At 45.7% G+C, this 23271-nt stretch overlaps 1 protein-coding gene across 1 annotated transcript in view; it reads right to left on the minus strand.

The window, feature by feature from the left end:
• The window catches only part of ASTN2 (astrotactin 2), an 844435-nt gene that overhangs the window by 415738 nt on the left and 405426 nt on the right, over positions 1 to 23271 (minus strand).

Consider the following 23271-nt stretch of genomic DNA (forward strand, 5'->3'; position numbering starts at 1 on the left):
GACAGGAGTATTTTGGTTAATTTTTGTATCATAACAACCTTAATTAGATTATAGCACTTCTCATATAGATTCCAATAAACTGTTAATAAATACTCTATGAAAAAGAGAGATCCAAGGTCAACTGAGTCTGCCAAACACCAATATGCTTCTGTGCTTGGTGGCCATCCAAAGGGCTATGGAGCACACGGTTTCTATTTATATGGCAGTCCCAGTGCCCAGATCATTTGTTGCTTCTAAGTAATATAAACTGATTATATATTTTTTTTAATTTTTTTAAATTTTACTTGAGTTCTATATCACTGTTTGAAAATATCCTAGAGAAATATTGATTCCCTTCCCCTCTTCCTGTCCTCTGTCCCTGATAGAACCCTGCTTCATAGAAGGCTGAGATCCCCATTCTTCTGGGGGTGGGGAGCGGGGAAGAGAAGACAATGAGCTGAGACTATACCAGAGTCTGTGCAGGTATGAGGGCCTGGTGGCAGGATCAAGGCACATCCAATTCTGGGAGGTGTTAAAGTCCAAGTGGGCAAGGTGAGGAGGAGGAGGAAGGATGAAGCCTACCCTCATAGCTTCTTGGTAGCTATGGTTAGGTTCCAGAAGTGATGGAGTCTTTATTGCTTAGCGGTTAAAGGCACAGATTTTGGAATCAGATTTGCATGTGATTCGTGGCTTGTCCTATAAGACGGATGTGTGACTTTACAGACAACAACCGTACCTGACTTCTAATGCCTTTGTGAGGATTAGACATGGCAGCTGCACGAAACACACTTAGCCCATTGCCTGGCATATGGTAAATGCTCAATAATTGGCATTTCTTTTTTTGGGTGATGGTTATTTCAGCATCAGTTGGGAGTTTGGATCGTCTCTCAGGGAGGTCTATAAGAGGATATGCAAGGCAATCAAAAGTGAAGGAGATAGTGCTAAGAGAAGGGCCCAGGATTTCTCAATCTCCACACTAATGATACTTTGGGTTATTCAGTTCTTTGTTGTGGGGGACTGTTCTGTGTACTGTAGAAAGCTTACTGTATCCCTGGCCTCTACCCACTAGATGCTAGGAGCACCTCCCAGTTGTGACCACCAAAATCATCTCCAGGCATTGCCAAATGTCCTGGGGAGGGGGGCAGAGGAGGGAGGCAAAATTGTCCCTGGTTAAGAATCACGGGCTATTTATAAGAAGCTATTTTTCAGCAAGCTGAGAATTTTCCAGAATTACCTCTTACTGCATATGGCTAAGGGAGGAGAGGGGGCAATTATGTGAGCACCTTGCCATCCTGGCCACAGCATATGCCAGATTGGACCAATCGGACTACCCGATCTCCTTTAGCAGTACTTGTCCCAGAGAAGGGCGTATGCACCTGGCTGGGCCAATAGAATTTTTTCCCTGGGATTTTACACAACACACAAAAGAAAAGAAATTGTTTCCTTTATGTTCCAGATGTAAGCATATGTTTCCAGATACCATATGGAGGACATGGGAATAATGTGGTCAGCACAGAGACAAGAGCTGCGGTAAGAAACAGAGGGAGGGAGGGTGGGAGAGAGGGAGAGAAAGAGGGCTTGTCTCTGGATACCGCCATACGTGAGCCCATCTCTGCCACAGTCATCTCCAGTCATGAAAACCTCTAGGTTTCTATTTACAGCTAAGCTGTTTAGGGCTGGCTTTTATGCTGACTGTGAAGCCAGAGTGGTTCCTATTGCAAAGATCAAGGAGAAGGAGGGTATAATCACTAGGACAAGGTCCTTCAATAAACCTGAGGGCATGGGATCCAGAACCCAGGCAGAAGAACTTGTCTTATGCAGGAAGGGCCATATCCCGGAGATCACTGGGAAAGGGGTGGATGTGGACGAAGCCCAGGTGTTGATTTAGTGGCAGAAGTTCAGGGATGTAGGCAGTGGGGAATGGTGCGTGCAAGTTTTCATCAGCAAATAATCTATGATCCCACTTTTCTGTCTTCCACTCCAGAGAGCATTTCCAAATTCAAGCGAGGACTAGGATTTTACCTATACCTTTGAATACACTACCTTCTTTAAAAAAATCATGAATCATGGAACACTATATCAAAAACTACTGAAGTACTGAATTGTGACTAACATAACATAACAAAAAAATCCCTTTAAGAGAGAAGATATTTTCAAGCTTGAGTAATTTGTTACTAGGACTGTTTCTTGCAAATTATCTAAAACCTGGGTTGAGACCCCGCAGTTTCACATATTACAAGCCAGAATAACTTGAGCAATTTGACGAGTGTTACATTTCTTGCCACTTACCCAGGAATTTATTTGGACAAACCCGGGGGTTGTGCTACAGTGGGTCAGAGCTGTGACACTGCTCGACAGAAGAAAATGTCAATGTTCATTAACTGTCTATAATGCACACCTGATTGTTACCTGCCTTCTAGTTTGCTCTTAATGCTGAGAAGCATCTGCCAGAACCAGAGGGTTGTATGACAACAGTCCAACCATCTCTGGAGGGAGGATTACCCGTGGTGTATGTCTGACTCCTTCTAGACCCCACTGCACACATCACCCATTGATTCTGGCTTTCACTTTTATTGAGCCCACATGCAGCCTCAGAATCCTTCTCAACATCGTTCTCCAGCAAATACAAGCCTGGCGTTAAAGTTGCAGCTCAGTTGCTCTTGCTGATTGCTTCCAAAGCCCCTGCGGTTTGTTCTTCTTCATTTGCTGGTGGAAGAGAAATGGCCCCGGGGCTCTGGGCAGGAGAAGGAGGACCCCGGAGAAGCCTTGAGCATCCGACGCTCTGTTTCAGCATCCTTGCCCTCACATTAAGAAGAGGTGAGATGCGGTGAGAGGCACAGGCTCTAAGGCCTCGGACTTTTATCTCTGGCGATGACATGGGCAGTGTGACATGCAGGGTAATGAATTGCCCTCTTTGCAGAAATGAGTAAGTTGTGGTCGGTGATGCAATGATCAATTTGCTCCATCACGTTAAGCTGCCCATTCATCATCCACACCTGCTGTCAGGAGCCCAGAGCCGCTGATATTGGCCTCAAGCCTGTCTCAGCCCGGCAGAGCAACAGCCTTTGGAGCCGCCTCCCCAAGTCTCAAGGCTGCTTTTGATTACAAACTCAGACGCAGGGCCCGGCTCCTGCTCAGCCACTGGTGATGCTGCTGACCTGGGCCATGGGGATGCAGTGTAATAAAATGTGAAGGGCCCCTTGACAAGGACTCAGGTGGACTCTTCCACCGTTCCATGGTATGCCAGTGGGCCAGCCCCATGTCACCTCCGTCCTTCAGCATCTCTGCTCTAAAGGGAATGGACAGAGTCCTCTCTCTCTCATTATCTCCTCCATCTCTGGCCCAGTAGGCCCTCCACGAATATCTTCTCCTAGAAAGGCACTTTGTGGCTTTAACCCTTCCACTCACCAAGGCATATAACAACATTTATTCACTGCTGGTTGTTTGGCAGCAGTGCATGGGTTCACTGACTGTTCCCAGCTGAAAAGAAGGTATCATTATCACATTTCACCGATGAAGGAAACGGAGGCACAGCCAGGTTAAGTGAGGTGCCCAAAGCCACGGAGAGGGTGCATTAGAGTCCGAACTGAATCCAAATCTGCTTGATGCCAAAACCCTTGCCTTTTCTGCTAGGAATCGTTTTGGCTAGAGAGCAGGCCATTAAGACACTCCAACTAAGCCAGTCTCCCAATGTTTTTGTGGGTCTCAGGCGCTGTGAGGGCCCCGCATCTGCTCAGAAGAAGACAGGGAGGCCCAAAGAAGTTTGGGGCTAATGTCTGTATCCCCAGTTTCCAGTGTGACTTTTGCAAGCCCCTGGTTAGGGCCCAAGTTATAGAATCCAGGTGGCTGGCCAACAGGCATGCTGAGAAGTTTCTCAGGGTCCTGCAGGGTAGATGCCGCCTATGGAATATTTCTCTTTCTTTCTTAACGAAGATGTTCAGTGTCCTGTTTGAGATGTCCTGAGTGCCAGGCCCCAAGCCAGGTTCTCAGCACTGTGTGGCTGATCCTGAGTCATTTATGCTCTCCTAACTACCTGGTGAGGTGTGTCGTTCACAGTTTTGAATGGGGAAACTGAAACACAGGTGCTTCTGGCAATTCTGGTGGCATGGGGAGGGCCATGAAAGGGGCTCGGAGCCAGACGTCCTTGTGCTTATCCATACTCTTGACCTGGCCACTGTGGGAGTTTGGAGGGGTCATGTTACCTCCTCCCCCAGAAGTGTGATTGAGGCCCCATTAGAGGTGGAAGAAACAACAGCTTCAGATCCGTATGGGCAAAGATCTGAACCCACTGTGGCTCTATGATTGAACTGGTGTGATCTTCAGGAAGTTGCTTCCCCTTCCTGGGCCTCGCTTTTGCTTCTATAAAATGGGCCAGTGTTAGATTTCGCAGGGGTTGTGAGAGGGTTACAAACTGTCATTTTTTCCCCAGTCTATTCTATACGAGGTAGTACTGCTGTGGATGTAACAGTGAGCAAGAAAGAAACCATCCCTGCTCGCACAGGATTTGCAGTTTAACTGGAAACGTGAACAAGTAACCAGTCAACTGGGACACATGCGATGATGGGGGGGACAAAGGCCTCTTTTCAGAGAGGTTGATCCAGAACTTCTCAATCCTGGCTGTACATTTGTATTAACTGGAAGGTTTTCAAAGGTGCTGGTGCCTGAGCGCCACCCCAGACCAAACAAATCAGGATTCCTAAAGGGTAGGGCCTTCAGGATTTAGTTTTTTAAACTTTTTACGTATTACTTTAGCATAATATCAGACTTACAGTACAGTTTTAAGTATAACTCTTGCCACTTCTATTTAGCATTGTACTGAAGGCTGTAGTCAGAGATACTAGCCAAGAAAAAAAAAAAAGAAATAAAAGGTATCCCGACAGGAGAAAAAAATAAAATTGTATTTGCAGATGTCATGATTTTACATATAGAAAATCCTAAGGAATACATGCATACACATATTACACACACACACACACACAATTACACACACACACACGTTTGAATTAACAAACGAGCTCAGTAAAGCTCCAGGATACAAGGGCAATGTTCAAAAGCCAATCGTATTTCTATACACTAACAATGAAAACTCTGAAAATGAAATTAACAACATGAGTCCATCTTCCACGGCATCAAAAAGAATAAAATACTTAGAAGTAAATTTCACAAAAGAAGTGTAAAGACCTGTGCACTGAAAACTAAAATAGTGCTGAAAGAAAATAAAGGTCTAAATAAGTGGAAAAACATCCCACGTTCATGGAGTAAGACATTTGAAACTGCCTATGGCAACACTCACCAAACTGACCTACAGAGTCAGTGAGGCCCTACCATATCCCAGTTTTGTTCTGTTTTGTTTTGTTTTTAAGAAATGTACAAGCTCATCCCAGAATTCATACAAAAATATAAGGAACTTAGAATAATTGAAACAATCTCGAAAAAGAGGAACAAAGTTGGAGGACCCATACACCCTAATTTCTCTTCTCTTTTCCTCTTTCCTCTCTCTCCCTCTCTGGATACAGACCATGTGCAAGCATGAATGTGTGTAATCTGTATGTTCACATGGTATTTCTTCTTAACTGTTAGAGTACGTTAAAGACATGATGCCCCTTTACCCTTAATACTTGAGTATGCATTTTCCAAACCCAAAGATATTGTCTTTTGTAACTTTTTTAATACAATCATTTACATCAGGAGATTATCAGTGATGCCTTACTGTCACCTAATGTACACATTTCTTCAAGTGTTCCACAGATTTTTTTTTTTAAGATTTTATTTTTAAGTAATCTCTACACCCAACATAGGGCTCAAACTCACAACTCCAAGATCAAGAGTCCCACACTCCACCAACTGAGCCAGCCAGGCACCCCGCCCCCCAAAATAATGTTCTTTATAACAAAAGAGAATCCCAGCTTGGTGGGCATCCTTTCAAAATTTAAATGTGTATCAACTCATTACATTGTACACTTTAAATATACCACAATTTTACTTGTCGATTATACCTCAATACAGTTGAGAAAGTAAAAAAGAGAAAGAAAATCCCAGATCACACACTGTACTCTGTCAGTCTCTTGGGGTTCTTTTTTTTTTTTTTTTTTAAGATTTTATGTATTCATTTGACAGAGAGAGAGACAGCCAGCCAGAGAGGGAACACAAGCAGGGGAAGTGGGAGAGGAAGAAGCAGGCTCCTAGCAGAGCAGGGAGCCCGATGCAGGGCTTGATCCCAGGACCCCAGGATCACGTCCTGAGCCGAAGGCAGACGCTTAACGACTGAGCCACCCAGGTGCCCCTGTTGGGATTCTTTTAACTTGGACAGCTCCTTGGCCAGCTGTGTCTTTGGTGACCTACACATTCTTAAAGACATAGGTCAGCATTTTTGTAGAACGTCCCTCAATCTGGGTCTGTCTCATGTTTCCTCATGATGACATTCAGGTTGTGTGTTTTTAGCAGTGCATCATATCAGGAGATTACTTCTGGAGAGATACTTCCGGATTATGCAAATATCCTGTTCCTCTTTTTTTTTTTTTTTTTTAAGGTTTTATTTATTTGAGAGAGAACGAGTGAGTGAATGGGAGGGAGAGAGAGAGAGAGAGAATTTGAGGCAGACTCTGCCCTGAGCATAGAGCCGGACACGGGGCTCAATCCCACGACAGGGAGATCATGACCTTAGCCAAAACCAAGCGTCGGACGCTTAACCAACTGAGCCACCCAGACGCGTCTATCCTGTTCCTCTCCCACCCACTAGTTATGGCACGCATCTGTGATTTTTTTTTTTAGAAATTCACCAGGTTACATGCATTAGTCGGGGTTGAGAGCCACTCACTCACCCTTATCTAAGGAGGCAAGACCTGGCCTTCTGGAAGAAGAACCATATAAACTGAGGCCCGAGGGATGAGTAGAAATGGCTGTACTTATTGGAAACTGGTGGTGAGGGGGCAGATGTTCTGGGTTCCAAGAAGGCTTGGAGAGAAACATGCATACAAGCCACCTAGAAATGGACCAACGCCAGGCGGCCAGGCACAGAGTGAAGTGGAGGATGTTGGCTGAAGGTGCAGGTAGAGAGCACGCAAGGAGTTTGGGCTTCTTATAATGGGTTAGGAGAGACCCATGGAATGGGTTCAATCGGGGGAACGACATACCCAGGTTTCTGTGTTGGGGGAAAAAATCCCTTGGCTACCATGTGGATCTTGAACATAAGAAGGTCAGAAAGGAAGGAAGGAAGTGATGTGAGGAGGGGATTGCGGTGCCCAGAGAGAGGAAATGGTGACTGGACAATGGAGTAGGGCTCACTGAACAGCAGTGGCACTGTATGAAGTTGAGTGCGACACGGGGGACATGTCAGGTGCTGTGGACACGCATGGAGAAAGGGCTTGCGAGATCACAGAAGGCTTCGTGGAGGAGGTGGTATATGCTGAATTCTGTTGGATGGGTACAAGGCAGCCAGATGAAGGGGCAGGTGATGCCTGTGTTCTAGGCAGGAAGAACAAGAAGCATGAGAAGCACTCAAGAAGGCTGGAGCCTGGAGGAGGGACCTTCGGGAGGTGGCTGGAGAGAGAAGCAGGGCCAGACCCCCAAGGCTGTGGGTCACACTGAGAAGTTTGTGCTCTATCTTCCTGACGACAGGCAAGACGAGCGATGGGAGGGTCTAAAGCAGGTTTGTAATCAAGGAAGCCACTCCAGCGGCATGCAGAGGACAGCTCGGAAGGCAGGCTTAGGGAGGCAGGAAGAACATCTAAGAGATCTAGTTGCCAGTGTTTTGGCACGGCGCCCACACGGCCTGGTGCTCCGCACGTGGGAGTTATGGTGACAGCTCCCAGCTCCGGGGGAGGGGGACGTCTGGGCAGACCCACAAGGGTCTTTGCAGGCTCTAATTGGGGTCTTTTCTGCAAGCCTTCGGGAGGACAGGTTAAAAAGAAGAAAACACCCTCCCATGCCGAGGAGAGGGAGGAAAACAACCTGTTGGCTGGGGATGGCGAGAGGAGAGAAAGAGCAAGGGGCTTGCTCCGGTGCGGAATAAAGACAAATGGCCAGTGAGTTCCGGAGAATACATCCTTTCTCCGGAACACTTGCCTCTCCATCAGGGCCCCGCACAGGCCTGTCAGGCGGGAGCAGCGCTTTTGTGCATGTGCAGGCTGTGCTCCCGTTGCCATGGCGATGGGGCCATAAGTCTCATCTGCTGCTGCTGCACAGAGGCTCTGTGATTTATGCCTGCCCGGCTGGGATTGTAAACTTTTTTTTAATGTTCAAAATCCGTCACAGCAAGGGAGGGCGGCGTGTGTCTGGCTCCGTTCGGAGGAGCAGGTTGCTGCCAGACCTGCCTGCGATGCTCTTCCTCGCCCCACAGGCCCTGGGCCTGAGACACGGGACCCAGCAGCCCAGCCAGGCTCTGCAGAGCCCCTTCAGACCAGCAGGAAGGATTCCAAAAGCCTGAGGCTGATGCTTATTCCTGGGACCAGGACATACTACCTTATTCCTGAGACCAGTGCTTCCTCCTGTCTCCCTGGGGCTGTCTATGCATGCGGCATGTCTCTATATGGTTAATACAGTGGCTTCATAACCTGCACGGTACCCTTGCCCCTTTAGAACTGGGTCTCTAGAAGCGTGTAATAGATGGACCATGAATTTGAAATCCTACCTCCTGAGCCTCAGTTTGTCATCTGTTCAACGGGGATAATATAACTTCATCTAAGGTAGGGCTTCCCAATCTTGGCACTGTTGAAACTTGGGTTCGGATAATTCTTTCTTGATGTTGCAAGTTGGGTAATTCCTTCTTAGAGGGGGTAGACTGTGTATCAGAGAACGTTTAGCAACATCCCTGCCTCTACTCACTAAATGCCAGTAGCACTTTTCCACTGAGGCTGCCAAAATTATTCCCAGAGATTGCCAAATGCCCCCTAGGAGCTGAACCATCCCTTTAAAGCCCATTTTGCAGATGAGGGAAGTGAGGCTTTCTCTTTTGACCTATAGTACCTCGGCTTTCACGGGCAACCAAAATCGTTCCCTCAAGCCCCGGCCCTTCTGAGATATGTAGATTCCCTTTCCACTTCTTGTCATGCCTTCCAGATACTGTATTCCCTCCACTGGACTGGACCCCCTCACGGCTGACTCACCCGTCCTCTAGCACCTGTGTGACCCCAGTGTGCAAATGTCATGCACCCTCTCAGGCTGTTCCATTTCCGTGTAGCTCACCCAGTCTTGTTGTACACAGGAGGATGTTGGCAGGGCTAAAAGATGCCCTGGGTGGGGAGGAGGAGGGTGGGAAAGATGCACTATGGAGCCTTACTCTGCTCCGGGAACTCTCTACCTAAGATGTCTTTAAGGTGTCTGGCATGGCTTGCTAGGACTGGCGGGAACGGCCATGCATGCTTCTCTCTTTCCCCAAAACCATTCTCTCCCATTTCCTTCTTCTTCTTTCCTTTTTCTAAAATTGTAGTAGCATATACATAACATTACGATCTTCGCCTTTTTTAAGTGTGCAGTTCAGTGACATTCTGCACACTCGTTGCGCTACCATCCCCACCATTCACCTCCAGAACGTCTTCATCTTGGACACGGAAACGCTAGACCTCTTTAACAATCACCCCACGCCCCTCTCCCCTCAGCCCTTGGCAACCACCATTCTCCTTTCTGTCTCTATGATTTTTGACTACTCTAAGTAACTCACAGAAGTGGAATTGTATAGTATTTGTCCTTTTGTGACAGGCTTATTTCACTTAATATAGCCTCAAAGTTCATCCGTGTTGTAGCAGATGTCAGAACTCTCCTCCTTTTTAAGGCTGAATAATATCCCATTGTATGTATGTACCACATTTTGCTTATCTATTCAACTGTTGATGGACACTTAAGTTGTTTCCAGGTCTTAGCTGCTGTGCACAATGATATGAATCCCTGATTCCTTTCTGAAGCAAATATGGGTTACATTCTAATGACTCAATCATCATGCTTTTACTGAATACTTACTGAATGCAAAGTCCTAAGGCGGGAAAATGGAGTTTGCAAAAGAGCATGAATCATAATCCCTTTTGAATTGGCAAGATTTTCTTAAAAAGCCTCATGAAGGGTCCTTACGATAGCCAAGATTTTTTTTTTTTTTTTCCAAACTCATCATACGTCAACTCACTTGATTCTCAAAGCGATCTACGGGGTAGGGGCAACCACATTTATTTTGTAAATGTGGAAACAGGCAGAGCAACGTAAAGTAACTTGCCCACCCTTACCCAGATGGGGAGGCACCACTGGGATTTGAGTGAGAGCATCCGGCATACACCCTGTGCCACAATATCTGGGCTATTCTGAGCCAGAGATCCAAAAAGGCTAGGTTGCTATGAAGGTAGAAAACCAGAAGAAATCTTGTTCACTGTTTTTTTCTCTTTGCTACTTCCTTTTCCTCCCCTGCCAGTTCTAGACGATCCTACAGCTCTACTCACCCAGGATTTGTTCCATCTCTGGAGTAGCCACACACGCTCATTCTATCCAAGGCTGCACCTTCCATGAGGGCTATGTGCCTTTTACAGGGTCAAGGAGACAGAATGTGGAGCTCAGCAGCAGCTGGCCTGACTCAGCAGCCAGCCGGAGGGAGACCAGCTCTCCTTCGCTCTGCCCTCCCCAAAGAATGTGTGAGCCCCCCTCTCTCTGATGTCTGGTGTCACTTGTGTAGCCTATGGACCTCAGTGGGCGAAGGTGGTACTACCTGAAGTGGGGTCTCAAGGAATGTTGGTCCTAGCCTGCGCCTCATTAGATACCGATGGGGAGACTGTGTGCAGAACCGGCTTCCTAAAGACTCGTAATGCTCATTAACATCTTAATGTCCTCGGCAATGCTTCTGCCAAGGAAATCAATGTAGCAACCTCATTTATCATAGGATTTCTTAAACCTTTCAAATTAGAGAACTCTCCTTTTTTTTTTTTTTAATTTTTTATTTTTTACATTTCCTGACCCCAAAGTACTGGTGTTATTTGGAACCCCTCTAAGACAAGAAGGATTTTTATAATACAGTACAATAAACACAGGGAGTCAGAAGTTTCGATAGGGATGTTTGATGCTAAGGATATTTATGTGTATGTGAGTTGGGTGATATTCAGAGACAGTATAAAGAAATCTGTTGAGCAGTTTATGGATAATATGAAAACAGTCCCATGACTGTGCCACTGTAGCCACATCAACCTCGGGTCATCAAAATGCTCTGTATCTTTTCTCTGAGACATTGATTATGCCTAGGACTATAAGTTAAAATGCGGCTAAGATTCAGGCCTTGACCTCCAGGAACACATCCCAGACACCAGGTAGGGCAGGCTGGGAGTACTCACCTACAGTTAACTATATGCAAAACAATGGGCTGTCCCATAATTTAAAACTTCTATTGGCATGCGCAATGGGAGAAGATGGTCATGACTCCAGTGGATGGAAGGAGGACATGCCCTGGAAAGGCTGCTCAGAGGAAGTGCCAATTCTGCAGGGCTGTGGGTGGACAGGGAGTAGTGTGCCAGGTACATGGTGGGCTGTGTGAGTATGACATTTCAGGCAGAGGGATGACATGGGTGAAGACAATAAGATAGGAAAGTGGCATTTTGAGGGAATGGCAAACGGGGACTCGGTAGGAAAGATCACAAGGGGGCAGTGGCCAGATTCTGAAGTGTTAGTGCATGCCTGGTGAAATGGTTTGGATTTTGATTCTGGTTTGAAATGGTTTGATTTTGAGGCTGTGGGAGGGGAGGTTGAGGGGCTCTAAATGTTTTAGCAGGAAACAGGCATGGCCCAATCTGAGTAGTGGTGGGATTGGGCTTGTGTATGAGGATATGGTGGGGACTGAAAGCAGGGAGACTCTTTGGGAGGGTCTGAGTCTCGGAGTGTCAGGGAAGACAGAGAGACATGGACATTTTAAGGATATTTTGAAGGCAGAATGGAAAGGTTATGCATTGATTCTGGGTCTCTTCCATTTCTCCCTCCATGTCAACCCTCAGCTCATCTTAACCCTGCTTTGTGCTTCAGAAGGCTGACTTTGGTGGACAGGCTCAATGGACTCTCTTGTCTGGGCTCCCATTGGGTCAACCAATGGCAGGGGTGGGGAGACACCAGCAGAAGGTCTGAGGGGAGGTGGTAGAGTGAGGTTGGGGCATTTATTCCCCTGGCTTTTTTCCTCTCTGCGTCTCTCTCTCTCTTTTTTTTTTTTTTAAAGATTTTATTTATGTATGTGACAGAGAGACAGCCAGAGAGAGAGGGAACACAGCAGGGGAGAGGGAGAGGAAGAAGCAGGCTCCCAGCTGAGGAGCCCGATGTGGTACTTGATCCCGGAATGCCAGGATCACGCCCTGAGCCGAAGACAGATGCTTAACGACTGCGCTACCCAGGCACCCCCCTTATCTGCGTCTCTTGACTAAAGGCCATGGCTCCCGTCAGGCAGGATTCTCCATGCAATTCTCTCTCCAGGTTCTAGTAACCTCACCCTCACCTTAACCCACTGACACCAGCCAGTCTGCTGCATATCTCTTGTTGCTTTTCTAGAACTTCCTCCCAACTTTGTGAATAGCCCCCTTTTAAACCTTTCCCGGCTTGAGCCATCCACCTGCTTCTGCTGGGACCCCCTTTGTTATTGGTTTCCTTGGTGAGTAAGGGGAAAAGGAGTTAAGCCTAATATCCAGATCAGTCCATTACTCAGTGAAATACCCAAATCATCTTTCTGACCAGACTGCACTGGTGCATGTAAGTGCGTGTTGGGTAAAAGGGGGATTGGGTCTTATCTGGAGGAATAAGATGTACTAATGGAAGTGGGTGGTCCTACCCAACCCCAATGAGGGGGTCTTAGAAGGCAAAACGATTGCTTAATTTAGTTATTCTTGGTGATCACTATCCCTGAGTCCCTGCTTGAATAATTTAAAGCCCGGTCAGCTTAGGTGAGACCAGAGCAAGGATATGGAAGAGAACATTGTGAGACCATGACAGACAACACAGCAGGAGACCATGACACCTGTAAGCAAAGGGTAGATGCTATTGACCTAGAACCATCCATGTGATGGCATGGGGATGGAAAAAATGACTCAGAAGGTCGCTTCCAGTTGGTGAGCTTATAATTGTTTCAACATGCCTTTGGAATTCTAAGATGCAGTTCGAGACCCTTATAACGTGGGTGGTTTGTTTACAGCTTAAATTAGAGTGTTCCATTTTTAATATATTACAAGTGACAATGATAGTGCCAGACAGTATCTAGGAAGCACCTATATGGAGGCCTCAACTCTGCCTCAAGCCAGAAATCTATTTCAGGAAACTTGTTGGAACCAAGATGAAATTATCCAAATATACCCCCTGAGATAACAGATAGATGGATAAAAACAGATAGACGGAGTAAGCTCCATTTCCAATTCATCCTCAATACCTCCATCCACATGACTATCCGTCTCCTGCATCTCGGCAACCAAAAATCTCTCTTCATTTTACCAGGGAACACAACCCTCAAGTCATCAGACACAGAACTGGAAGAACCTCTAAACCCCACCAAGTTCAGAGTTGGCAAACACCTGACCCTTCTGTCACAACTCCCATCCGATACTGAAGGCCAGCATTATGGGTTGATCATGACTTTTCCCAGCCGAGTGTGGGCTGTAGCCTCAGAAATCTTCCTAATGCACTATCATAGGCAGCCCCAACCCATTAACTGGAGTTGGCACATGACATGTCCCATAGCCACCATCTGTGATTCAGTCCAGTCTCTAAGGCAGATGAATAACGAGAAGCCAAGGGAGGGTTCTGAAGACATGGGTTGGAGTAGATGTTCAGTTCCTAGTCCCCGCCCCCCCTTCCTTCCATGGCTGTGTCTGTACTTTCTGATCCCGCTCCCTAATCAGAGATGGCTAATCTGGAGGGGAACTCTAACCCATGCCAGCCCAATAAGATTTCTTCTCTGGGATTTTTCAAACTGCAACTCAAGGAAGAAAAGTATTCACTCATTAGCGGTAAGAGCATAAAAGTCTGGGGGACTCATGGTTATCGCAACCCCTGCCATGGGGTGGCGGGGGTGGGAGAAGATGCAGTTGCAAACTAGGAGAGAAAGAAGCCATCATGGAATGATGCAGAAGCAAGACAGAATCCTCATGTCATGTAATTTCTCAACCCACTCCCCACTCTCCCCCTCTTCCCATGGTACCTTTCTAGTACAGCTGTCATTAAGCTCATTTGAATTGGGTTTCTGTCTCCTGAAACCAAAAACATGCTAACTGATACTGAGCAGAAAGGATTTCAACACAGTGCTGCAGAGGAAGGGAGGCATCATGGATGCTGTAGGTTCCTGAGATCAGAGGCTCTGTGTTCAAATCCCAACCCTTCTCACTGGGTGTGCTGCTTAAGATCTTGGAATGTCAGCTCCTCCTCTGTGAAATGGGGGGACAAAAGGAGCATTGACCTTGGAAGACAGATGTAAGGACCACATATGAAATGCTGTGCAGAGGGCTTCTGGCCAGGCAGGCATTCCCAGAATGCCACTTAAAGCTGTCTGTAGTATGAAGTCAGGACTCAGACCCAGGTATCCTGACCCCCAGTCCAGCGGGCTTGCCAAAAATTGCACTTTTATGTCTCTCTGTCTCTTTTTTCATCTAAAGAGTCGCAGTCCCCTTTCAACATCCCAAGTCCCATTTGAAGAGTGTTTAACTTCTAATGCAGATATAACAAGTCGTTTCTCAGATTCACTGTATCTGCAAAGCCTTCTATAATTCAACATCAAATATTTATTATTACATTTATTAAAGTTTTAATAATTTAGCATCTCCTGCATGTAAGAGAGAAGCTTAGCTAACTGGTTCCCCTTTATCCAACCTGGGTCACTTCAATATTTATATTCCAAAGTCTCCATTTGAGTTTCATTTAGCAGAGGCTGTGTGTCGTGGGTCCTCCGCCTGAGCTCACAGTCGGTGCGTGCTACAGCCTCCCCAGTGGCAAAGACTAACAGAAATCTGGTGCTGAATGGTTTGAAGAGATTTACCGAGCCTGGGCAGAAACTCATCCTAATAGACTGCACTTTTATTATGATCGCTAAACTGAAATGGGGGAAAATATATATGTCTCCAGGCTCGCTGGCTGAGTGACAGGCAGCACGGATGTGAAGAGATGTGGGGATGGAGTAGGTCCATTTGTGGGAGTGTGGAGGCCTTTAAAGTAATGCTTCTCAGAGGGGTTTCATCCTTCTAGAAGAGGGGAGGGATGCAATGGTGCAGGGCAAATTCTAATGCCAGATTCCACAAACCCAGCTGTGAGTTCCAGACAGCTTCCCCCTTTTCCCATTTCATATTTCATTTTTCACTAGCACAGAATGGACTTACACACACACACACACACACACACACACACACACACACACAAACTTAATGCACGAAATGGTCAACAAAGATGAAGACAGAAAATCCAACGGGCCCAGCCCTCTGTCTTACAGAGATTCCCTCCAATCAATAATACTGAGCAGTCACGGGATAGCTTGAGTTCCAGTCCTGATTTTGCCACTTACTATTCATAATATGTTGGACAAAGAGATGAAATATTTTGTGCCTCAGTTTCCTCCTCTGTAAATAATAGTGACCCCATCAGTGAGTTGTTGTGGAAAGTCAGAACTAGCACATATAAAGGGTTTAGACAGAGCCTGGCTCGAAGGAAGCGTTCTGTACATCCTAGACATTATTCTCTATGACTGTGGGCTAAGAGTTTAACTATTATTCAATTCTCAAAAGCATCCAAAATAGCAATTCTTATTCACATTTACAGACAGGAAACAGAGACTCAGAAAGTTTAAGTCGCTTGTCCAAGAGTGGCTAGGGAGTAGTGGAGCTGGGATTTGAGCTCAGGCAGTTTGGCTCCAGAGCCCACACTATTCCCTTTGCTCAGTGCTCCTCTCTTCTGTGATTCCAGTGGGTAAGTAGGTTGCCTACTGAAGTTGTCTTGCCCTTTGGGAAAGGAACACTATGTGAGTAATCAGTGAGGAAGGAAAAGCGGATAAAGCATGATGGGGTGGATTCCAGGTGCTGAAGGGGGGGAAGCCCACTCCTGTCTCAGCGTCCCCACTGGGATGCACTTCAAGGCCATGAGTATACACACACCACTATCATTAATAACATCTGCTGAGGTTACGGGGAAGGCAAAGGCAAGAAGTCTGAGTCTTATTCACCTCCAATAGGAGGAAGGCATCCTGAGTATTGAACAATATAAAGCCTGAATCAAGGGATTCCCCCGACCCCAGACTGTTTTCCCAGGCCTTTCCACCCAGATGTCCCACTGTAATGTATCATCTGACTCTCTCCTGCCTACCCTACATATCCCAATGTCCTGCTGCTCTTAAATGCCCCCAACCCCCAGCCTCTGCCATTGATGCTGACCCGATCAAGAGGAAGCACGCACACCTCTCCCTTCTCTGGACTGCTCCTGTACTGTGAACTATGTCATTTATTGCCTGATCCCACTGCATCGTACGGTTACTTCCTTATTTGTAGTACAATGCCTGCAAAACTTCTAAGACATTTCACTCATTTAACACCAACTGCATGTAAGGTGCCGTACTAGCTACTCTCTACACATTATGTCATCCTCACAACCATCTGAGGAAAACACAACCATCTCTATCTTCCAGGTTCAGAAATGGAAATGGTGGGGGGAAAGGAAAGTTACTTGACCCAAAGAGTTCTGGTCACAAATTGTGAGCCAAGATTCATACCCGGATCTGTAGGATTCCAACCCTACACTTTTTCCGACTGTGTCTTCCCTTTCTGATCTTTATATTTCCAGAACCAGCACAGTGTCCACCACACAGGGGAAGCATCTGGAGTGTCTCCTTTGAGGGTGTCACTTTCAATGCCCGGCCCACATTTCCAGAACACATTGCATCTGATTGGCCGTAGGGTCTGGGCAAAAGCCAGATTCTGGGATCTGGCACATTCACACAGGAGCACCTGCCGGGGGTGCTCTCCTCAAGGGCCCTCCGGGATTCTGCTGGTGCTGCTAGGCCAGCAGGCCTGCAGCGGAGGAACGAGAGAGGATGAAGAAGACAGCACATCGTTCTGTTTCCTCCCTCTTCTCACTGAGCCCTCTGCCAGGCGCCCCTTGGCACCACACTCCAGACACAGGGAACCAAAGGCTCCCTCATCAAGCATGCCACTTCCAGACCCCATGCCTTGTCCATCTGCGGGTTTTGTCCGGCATCCATCCACTGCCTGCCCTGCTTGGGAACCATCCGACCTATGTTCTCAGTCCACATGGTAAAGGTGCCCGCACTCTCGCCAGCTTCGAAGCTGGGTCAGTGACCCAGGTCTGGCTATTTGGAGCACTCTTCCCCTGCAGACACTAATTTGGGATACTGCCAAATGTCCCCAAACATGAAAAACGGGGGGGGGGGGGGGCATCTCAGCCAAGAGATGAGAAGCATGGAGTCAGGTGTCCGATTCTCAGGATTCGAATCTTGGCTCTGCCACTCACTGGCTGTATCAGTTGGCAAGTTACGTGACCTCTTAGTGCCTTAGCTTCTTCCTGCATTAACTGGAGTTAATAATGGGTGAAAATTCAATGAGCTCGTTTCAGTAAAGCACTTACAACATTGCTCTCTTATAAGGATACTTGTTAGGGTACTTTGGGCCCATCCAGAGAATCCAGGATAATCAGCCTACCTTAAGGGGCTTAACCACTTCTGCAAAGACCCTTTTTCCTAATAAGGTGACATTTACAGGTTCTGGGAATTGGTGCTGATACCTCGGGGGTCATTATCAGTCTCCAATATTGGAGTCGGAAAATGTGCCTTCCCAGCAAGTTTCCAGGTACGCTGATGCTACTGGTCCAGGGACCACACTGAGAACCAGTGACCTAGTGACTTCCTGCCAATACTTCCCAGTGTGGCTCAGAGGTCTGTCCTCTGTAAGACTTTCCCTTTCATCCTCAGGGGCGCTTACCCTCCTCCACCCTTGTGTCCTTTCTCTGTCCTGACCTTCCCCTCTATCCTCTTTCACTGCCACCATGCATGACATCTTGTTGTTGCAATTTCGTCTCAGCGATTGCACCGGGATCTCTGTTGGAACATTTTTCTATCTCTAACACTTAGCCTGGTGTATAGTAGGTGTTCAGTAAATTCTTAAGGCTTGGAACTGAAAGGCCAAAAGAACAAGGAACGATTCCTAATTCTATTCTGAACTAATTCAATGTAGAAACTATCACCAAGTGAGCAGCACGAGCTTTCATTCCGATATCCCATTATTCTTTCAAAATTGTGCAGGAATTAACAGTAGTTCACTGTTTCATTTTCATTGATTTGAGATCATAGAAAAATCACTGAGGGGCTCCGAAAGCTGGGCTTTGTGGATGATTATTATTCCAACTATAATAGCTATTCTTGTGTCTCTCTTAGAAGAAGAATCGGCTCTGGGTGAAATTGTGAAGAAGGCCCAGTGTGTAGAAATAAGTGTTGTTTGCCACACTTCTCTCTCCACGAGTATCTTTTATTTCATCTCTCAAGTCAGTATCTTGTTCTGTGCTCCTGGCTAGAGAGATTCCCAAAAGCAGAGGTGGGTCTTATTATCTCTGTGTTCCTAGGGTACCTGGCACAGTGCCTGGCACACAGAAGGGGCCCAGCTAAGGTTTTTAGAATTGAAAGGAGTCTGTATGCAATTTAACTAGCCCTCCCTCGTCCACCTTTGAGGCTGACATCGTTAGTGTCTGAAAATCTCATTCCTGGCAGCTTCCCGCTGGGACAGGCTAGAGAATGGGAGCTGTGCCCCCAGGGGAAAGTTCTCTTCTTTGGCCCTTCAACCCCTCAGACTTGAAAGCCTTCCTTCTCCCCTTAGATTCTACATAGCCAAAATCTATCCACAACTCAAGGTTAATTGCTAATGCTCTCTCCTGCAAATACATTCCTAATTCCTTTGGTAAGGAATTGCTTCTTCCTTCTCCACCCCACCCCACCCCCACGCACTCCATGTGCACCATCCATGTGCCCCTTCATTCCTTCTGCATGCATTTTCTTTTCTTTTTTTTTTTTAAAGATTTTATTTATTTATTCGACAGAGATAGAGACAGCCAGCGAGAGAGGGAGCACAAGCAAGGGGAGTGGGAGAGAAAGAAGCAGGCTCATAGCGTAGGAGCCTGATGTGGGGCTCGATCCCATAACGCCAGGATCACGCCCTGAGCCGAAGGCAGACGCTTAACCGCTGTGCCACCCAGGCGCCCCTGCATGCATTTTCATACACATAAAGCCATCAGACCTCCCACACTGTACCAGACCTTGTAAGTTCATTTAAGTCTTCCTCGAACCCCATGACAAAGGGATTAAGGTGCGCTCTCCATATTAAGACACTACAGATTTTAAGATTGGGTGTAGTCTTTTAGCAAAAGAAGGAAAAAGATTTAAAAGAGAGTGAACAAAAAGCTGCTATACTATGCTATAGTAACAACCAACATAATAGCTAATGCTTCTAGAAAATTCTCCATGTGCCAAACTCAGTGTTTACAATGTATCATGTCATTTGATTCTCAACACACCCCTGTGTGGTATAATCTTTTACCTGCATTATCCATGAGGAGAAACACAGCTCCAGAAAAGCTCACGCATTAAGCAAGTGGCAGAGGTGGGATTTGAACTCAAGCAGTATAGTTGGGCTCCTGTAGCCCTTACTTAAAAAAAAAAATGAACTACCTTATATACTAAGCTATATGTTTTATCAAAACACAGCATACATGGACAAAAGTGTGTAAATCATACCTGTACAGCTTGGTGAATGTTCACAGGTGAAACACCCATATAACCACCACCCAGATCAAGAAATCAAGAACTGTCAGCATCACGTAAATCCTGCCATGCTTCCCACGAATCACTGCCCTCTTTCTCGCCCAAAGTTAATCCTTATCATTTCTTCCAACAGCACAGATCCATTTTTACTGCTTTAGATCTTCACGTAAACATGGTTTCTGTGTGCCTTCCGTAACTCCCTATTACATCTGTGAGATTCAGAGACGGCGATGTGTGTGGTTATTGTTTTTGTCAATAGGCATCATTTGTAGTACTCCATTGTATGACCATTTCGTGATTTCATTTCTATTTTGTCACTGAAAGGCATTCATGGTTTTTTTTTCCACCCTTTTTTTGGCAGTATAAACGAATGCTGCTATTAGTATTCTTTTTTTTTTTTTTTAAAGATTTTATTTATTTGACAGAGACAGCCAGCGAGAGAGGGAACACAAGCAGGGGGAGTGGGAGAGGAAGAAGCAGGCTCCTAGCAGAGGAGCCTGATGCGGGGCTCGATCCCAGAACGCTGGGATCACGCCTTAAGCCGAAGGCAGACGCTTAACGACTGTGCCACCCAGGTGCCCCTGCTATTAGTATTCTTGAATGTATTACTCATGGAACACATACACCCATTTCTGCTGGGTATATTATTAGAAGGGGAATGGATAAGTTGCACCATATGTGGACATTCGACTTCAGTACATTCTGCCCAACAGATTTACACACTGGTCACACGAGCCCACTTAAGGTGGGTTACATTCCCCTATAAAGGTATGAGAGTTCCAGCTGTTCTAATGCTCACAAATATTTGTTATCATCAATTGTTTTAAAGGTAGCCACCCAACTGGGAAGAGCCCATCTGTTTGACCGCTAAATTGTTCCCCCTGCCGTAGTGTGAGAGTCTGTACTTTCCAAATAACTTGCCACAAACTAAAACACAACAATCCATAGGCAAAGCATCTTTAAGTTCTCCTTCCATTTGTGCTGCAATGCTTATCTTTTCCCTTTCTGACTTGGCTTTGGAACAGCCTTTCCTCTCATCTCTTGGTTGTGATTCTATGGCTTATGATTGGCTATCTATAATTATGATCTATTATTTATTAATTTCTAACACAGCATCTGACTGGAACTTATTAATTCTTTAAACACCCATGATCACTTGCCTGGGCAATGTCATGTCAAATGAGCTTTATTAGTGCAGCTTGGAAAACTCAACCTACATAGCACAAATTCTTTTGAATGGTGATGATTACAATCTTTTATCCTCCCTTGCCGGGAAACCGATGGGCATTTGTGGGAGGTAAGATGAAGGTACGACTTAAAAAAGGCTGTCTGCTATGGCTCAACGACCAGGTGAATGCATGAGGGCACCCCCAAGCAGGTTAAAATTTAGTGCCTTAATCAAACCAAATATTCTTCCAATATTTGTGTAACTTTTCTCTAAAGGAGAAGCTTAGTGGTTTGTGAAGAAAGGGTTGAGAAGGAGTACCCCTAGCTGCAGAATACCATCCCCTCCCCCATCCTGAGCAGCTCCGTGTGCTCCAGGTAACCAAGCACAGCGTTCTTATTAGGAATTGAGAAGAAGCATCTCGTGGTTATTGGCTCACGCCCCTTGAAGGTCTCACCCCTTTCAACTTACTGCTACATTCCTTCCAACTACATATAATACTCTCTCTGAAATGCATGCTAGTACTTTTACTTTTCTCAATTTTTTTTTTTTTTACATTTCCAAAGATGTTTTAGAGTTGCTGTAGATTAATATTCTGGGCCCTTTCTTGTCTGGCTTGCCATTCAGTTCATTCAGATGGAATCAGAAAAGGCAACTGAGTCATCCTGTGGATTATGGTCCTTTTCAGCAGCCCTCCACAGCATAAACCTTCCTGACTCTGCCTTCCCCACCATCACCAGTTTCTACTTGAACTCTACTGAAGTTGGAATTCAATTCAGCAAACACTGGTACAATGTGACACTGGGAATATATTATATACCGGCGTTTACATATGTTATTTAATCATGACAACAACTCTTGGGAGATGTTTCAATAAAATAGTTAAGCACATGAATTCTGGAGCTGAAGAGATGATGGGTTGAATCTTGGCTTCATCACTTAATACTGAAGGCATCACCATTACGCCTCAGATTTTTTTTTTTTAAATCTGCATTAAAATAATAATCACATCACCCTATGGGGTCGTTGTAAGAGTATCAAGAGATAATGTTAGCAAAATATTTGGCACGTGGTAAATAATTAATGGCTATGAGTTAGTATTATTGTTACACTATGTGAAGAAGGCACTCTTAATATCCCCATTTTGTTAAGAAAATGGAAAGTTAGCAAGTTGAATTTGGCGAGGATCACATAGTCCATACATGGTGGAGGTGGGATTCTAACCCAGACCCATTCAACTCCAGAGTGAGTGTTATCATCAGCCAGTCCGACATCTATGGCTTCACTGAAACTACAAATTCAATGTCAACAGTATAGAACTCCAAAGAGAGCTAGGGGAGACTTTCTTTCAGCTAATTTCAGTCAAGGTCACCGGGTCTCCTTGAGAACAGTTCTTCAACCAGATGGTCTTTGTTCCATCTTTAAAAATATGCAATGCAAAGAAACCTTAGCACATGCTTTACTGAAGTCTCACTGACTTCAAGTCTATCGAGAATAGAAATAATGGTAATCTGCCACGAAAATGTGTGTGTGTGTAAAACCACCTTAGTTCTTACTCATTATCACTTCATTTCCTGTGCGCTACCCTTTAACAAAATATTCTTTTTAAAACTACCTCTTTTGGGAAACCTGAAAAATCATGCTAGGTTCATCTGTCCATGAACAGTCGAGAAGGTGAGAATAAACAAACTGCAAAGCAGAGACCAACCCAAAGACAACCCAAGGAGTTGGGTTTGAGAGCTTCCTACCAAGATGCCACAGACATACCGATAGCATCTTGATTCAGAACGGCCCAAAGCCAGCTATGCGCAATCACGAGGAGTACAGTGGTAAGGCATGATTCTGAGTTCCAAATGAGGAGAAATAAGCTGTTGATGAACCAGGTTCAAAAGTAAAATCAGAGGGGCACCTGGGTGGCTCAGTCAGTTAAGCATCCGACTATTGATCTTGACTCAGGTCATGATCTCAGGGTGTGAGTTCAAGCCCCCTGTTGGGCTCTGTGCTGGGCAGGGAGTCTGCCTAAGATTATCTCTCTCTCCCTCTCCCTCCCTACCCCTGCTTAGGTGTGCTTTTTCTCTCTCACTCTCAAAAAAAAAAAAAAAAAAAGTAAAATCAGGTCCATTTTTGGTAACATTAAAATTTCTAGAATGCTTCCCCTAATCAAATTGGGAAGCGAAAAAAACAAACAAACAAACCAAAAACTACCTCCACTAGAAGGCTCCAGAATAGTGATGGGATCAGATCTAAGACCACTGGTTTAATTAAATCAATAAACATCTAGTAGTTGTCCAATATGTACCGGGAACTGGAGATTAGAAAGCTAAATACGGTATTTTCTTTGACCTTGAGAGATTCACCACATAATGGGACAGAATGATATGTAAGCAACTAATTA

The sequence above is a fragment of the Ursus maritimus genome, unplaced genomic scaffold (genome assembly GCF_017311325.1).
Source record: "Ursus maritimus isolate PB19 unplaced genomic scaffold, ASM1731132v1 scaffold_17, whole genome shotgun sequence".
NCBI lineage: Eukaryota > Metazoa > Chordata > Mammalia > Carnivora > Ursidae > Ursus > Ursus maritimus.